This window comes from Melitaea cinxia, chromosome 1 (genome assembly GCF_905220565.1).
Source record: "Melitaea cinxia chromosome 1, ilMelCinx1.1, whole genome shotgun sequence".
In the NCBI taxonomy this organism is placed as follows: Eukaryota; Metazoa; Arthropoda; class Insecta; order Lepidoptera; family Nymphalidae; genus Melitaea; species Melitaea cinxia.
In genome coordinates this window covers 11,120,935-11,125,620 of record NC_059394.1, presented here as the reverse complement: position 1 = coordinate 11,125,620, position 4,686 = coordinate 11,120,935, and positions in this window count along the sequence as shown.

The following is a 4,686-nucleotide window of genomic DNA, read 5'->3' as shown; positions in this document are numbered from 1 at the left end:
TTTTTACCGGTAACTTTGCAATCGTCCAGCTAATCACAAAGCCACTCGTATTCTACTGAGCTCATTTAATGATATAGTCATAAATTCAGACGAGCACGTATTAAATATGTCCTTACTGTGACAATTGATTGTATTTCCCTAACAATTGTAGCCTTCATGGTATTTTGAACGTTGTTTGTTACAAAGCGATAAATTGATGCAATCAACAAAATGTGAATCACTAATCCATTACAGACTCTTCATCATTTAAAGTAGTTTATATAATATACTAAAAAGTTCCATTTGTGAGTAATAATTCATATTGTACGTATGTATACTAACGGTCGCCCAGGTGGTCGAAATTCGACCAAAATTAATTTTAAATTATAAGTTTGAACATTATTAAGGTTCTGTTGTCAAAGACTTACTTCTAGAATAAATTAAATTATTCAATACAATAAATATATAATATTATTTATATATTTTATTATAACATAAATTTAAATAATAAACATAAGAGTATATATGCCTATGTGTCAAATACATGGTAGTGTGTGTAATGTATTTTTTATGCATAATTAAAAAAAAATATTAGTATTATGCACTCCTCTATATATATAAAAGGAGAAGTTCGCCGTAAGCCGTAACCACTAATAGCAGAAATGTGAAATTATTTTAATTCAAAATGTGGATGCACATTAAGAGTTTGCATGAGAAAATCTTTAAATTAGCAACGGTTTTTGTCAACCTCAACATTTCATTGAAAACTTTTTTCATTGTTTATTGGAGTTCACCCCCCAAAGGTGCAAAATAGGGAATGAAATTTTCCATGGAAAATATTTAAAATCTACTCCGATTTCTATGAAATTTACTATCCTAGCTCTTAAATATAAATAACAGAACAAGTGATTTCCGTTTCTTTGAAAAACATCTCCAGGGCTAGTAAAATATATTCATAGTTTGTGTGAATAATATTTAAAAATTACTCCAATTTCTATGATCTTTATTATGCAGGCTCCTAAACATGAATTATTAAAAGCGATTAAAACACTCAATACATACTATTAAATCAGTTAGGTAGGTAATGTACATCTTTCATTTTAAATGTTTTTTTTTTTTTTTTTTTTTTGATTCTTTTTATGGTGTATAATAAAGAGTATTATAATAATGAAAGCGGCGCGCGTGCTACACGCGTTTGTCTTCATTCGCTATAGTGGATAATGCCCACTTTCAAAGTACAAGGGCAGGTCTATCATTTGATTGTCAGTGTTCTCCCTTCTACTCAGGCAGTGCCTCAGTTTTTGCAAATTTACTTTATAGGGGAAGACAAAAGAGAAGCTAAGGTCCGGTAGTTTTCCGGCTGTAAAACCAGAACTGGTCAAGCGAATGCAAAGCATATTGCACTACAATAATATATAGGTAAAAAATCTTAAAACTACGATGGATAAAGTCCCTAAGGATTGCAATATATACGAAAGTGGCATACACGCAGACAGAACACCAGCTCAAGTCCATAGGAGCGATTTAATGCTCATACTACAGACGAAGTGACTTTGGTAATGGTCGGTCAAGAGTTTGAACGGCGTGACCATAATCTTGTAAAGTCGCAATAAAAACTTAAAGCGTATAAGTGAATTGCACCTTATCATCCTCATATGACACTTGGTAATATCAAATTTTGTTTTGCCGTGGTGAAGATGGCTATTCAAATGCTATGAAAATCATTCCCTCACTATGTCCTAAACTCCAGATTAAAACATTGTCTTGTTGTTCTTTGAAAGTTTTTATGCAAAATTAAAATAAATCAGTTTGCAACTATGGCTTGTCTATTGTAAATACAGCAACTTTCAAAATTTTTGAATTTAGGATCATAAGTCATCAACAACTTGTTGAATTGACAAAAAAACGTGTGTCCCATAAAAATAATTATTTTTCAATACGTGTCCATGAAAAGTAATTATTTTTCACGAGACACGTTTTTTTTTACCAACAGTCGGTTAGTAGGTATATTTTTGAGGGCTTTAGTAACAGTCTCATTAGTTTTTGATAGTTGGTGGTACGATCACTGGTTCGGAATGGTGAATTGAATTCAAGCTGTTCAAAAGTCATTTATTCTAGGGACTCGGTGATAAATACGACTGACACTGTTAATTATCCAGTGGAATTTTTGAACTCCCTAAAACCCGCAGGTCTCCCTCCCAACAAACTTACCTTACGGACAGGGGTAGGTATATTTTACAAAATTTCGAGCCTCCAAAGCTCTGCAACGGCACCCGACTACAGGTCGGCAGGCGTCTACATCTAAACTTAATAGAGGTAATAAGGATAATAATATTATAACTGGCTGTGCTCAGGGTGAGACAGTCTTCCTGCTGAACATCCCATTAATTCCCACTGATCTCCCCTTTTGAATTTAAATGCATTCAGTTAAGTTTAAGGTATGTTTTGCCATGACAATAAACAAATCCCAAGACTTACTCTTAAATACGCTGGGGCAGATTTGAGACTGAATAGTTTTTCGCGTGGCCAACATTATGTAGCCTGCTCACGTGTAAGTTCACACAGAAATTTAGTAATTTTATCGACACCCGATAAGAAGGTTAAAAATATTGTTTACAAGGAAATATTATAGGATTCTGCCAACGACTGGATAATCAAAAAGTTAGCTTCCAGCCGCAACTTCTCCCGCGTGAACACTGTTTAACCACGCGGAAAACTTAATCCATACTAATATTAAAAATTCTCGTCTGTCTGTCCACCTGTTATCTTTTCAAGTTGAAATTACTGGACAAAATATTTGGCATGGAGGGAAGTCTGAAGAAGAATGAGGATAGACATAGCCTACTTTTGGTCGCGATAACCGACATCCATATACGCAATGCCGCGGGCAGAAGCTAGTAAACATGTGTGAAATTTCATACTCCTCCGTCCGCGCTGTTATCGTAAAAAGGAGTAAAAAAGTGTTTGCTTCACGTAATTATATATAGATACTAGTGACTCGGCCCGATTTTACAATATTGGGTTTTTACCTCTTTTCAAATAATAATATATTTGCAGCTATACCGATTCCCTTGTCCTAATCTTTCAGTACACATTTCAAGACATAATAACAATACTCTCAGACATAAATAATAATACTCTTCATTGTACACAACAGCAATCAACATAATAACATACAACAAATAAAGAAGAGTGAACAAAGGCGGTCTTATCGCTAGAAAAGCGATCTCTTCCAGACACCAGACAACCTTTAGGGATATAGCCACAGCGTAGTGAAAACGGTAGGGAAGTATACACAGAGAAGTGACGATTAATGTCACCTAGAACGTTATCAATCATCGAGTACGAATACACAAACATAAACGGCATTATACATACATACATTACATAGATACATACACACAAATATATATATATAAACATACGCATAAAAAATACTATACTTATAAACGAAATACATATAAAATGGATAAAAGCATAGAATCTATGTCTAAACATATAATAAAATGGTAGGAAAGTCAAAACTACATTGAATATTTTTTTTAAAGAATATTTGGGGTGTGATCTACAATCGATACCGAAGCCAAAGATATAGTTTTTAGAACTTTTGTCTGTTTGTCTTGTGTTGTATGTATGTCCGGAATAAACTCAAAAAGTACTGCATGGATCTACTTCAAATTTGGCACGAATATTATTAAGAAGTCGGGTCAACATATAAGCTACAAATTATCACGCTATCACCTACGGGGAACGAGCAATGAACCTTTATTTTTTCAACGCATTGTGTAACAACGTGTAATCTAACAACGCATATTTGAATGTTGTTATTATGTTAATAACCATGCTATAAGCTAGCTTCATACTATAAATAAAGACATTCTGTAGTATATTTAGCATCAGCATTGCACCCGTGCGAAGCCGGGGCGGGTCACTAGTAAATAATACAATTGCAGCAATACTCATTAATTAAATTATGCAGACATATTAAAAACAATTATGACGTATTAAATGACAAATAGTGCGCCTTAAGTTATTTTTTGAAGCAAGACAGGGATTGGGCTTGTTTTATAGGAGAAGGTAGAGCGTTCCAAAGTTGAACAGCTTTAACTGAAAAGGAACTGGAGTAAAAAGAAGTAGTGTGAATTGAAGTTTCGAGCATCAAAGTAGACTCAGATCTAAGGGTGCAGTCGTGCGTATTACAAATATACTTGAAACGCTCCCACGGTACAGAGGTGTATCAGAATAAAAAAGTATGCAATACAGTAGCGAGAGTATGTGAGTATTCCTGCCAAAGTGAATCGGTAGCCACTTGAGACAATTGCGAAATTCGGAAACGTGGTCATATTTGCGAAGACCACATTAATATGAACCGTATACAAAGATTCTGAAGACGCTCAAGCTTATTTAATTGCTCCTCTTTAAGATCAAGATAGCAAGTGTCAGCATAGTCAAGAATTGGTAGAAGGAGTGACTGTGCTAACGTAATTTTCGTAGGCAAAGGGAGGAAATATTGCAGTCGTCGCAGTGATCCGATAGCTGCAAATAGTTTACGGCTCATCTCACTCAGCTGAGGTACCCAAGAAAGATGTCTATCGAACATAATTCCGAGGTTTTTGACTTTATATATATTTTTACACGTAGAAAATAAGATAACATTAAAATAAATATCAAGCAGTTCGTATCTTTTCTTCTAACAATTAAGGAAAA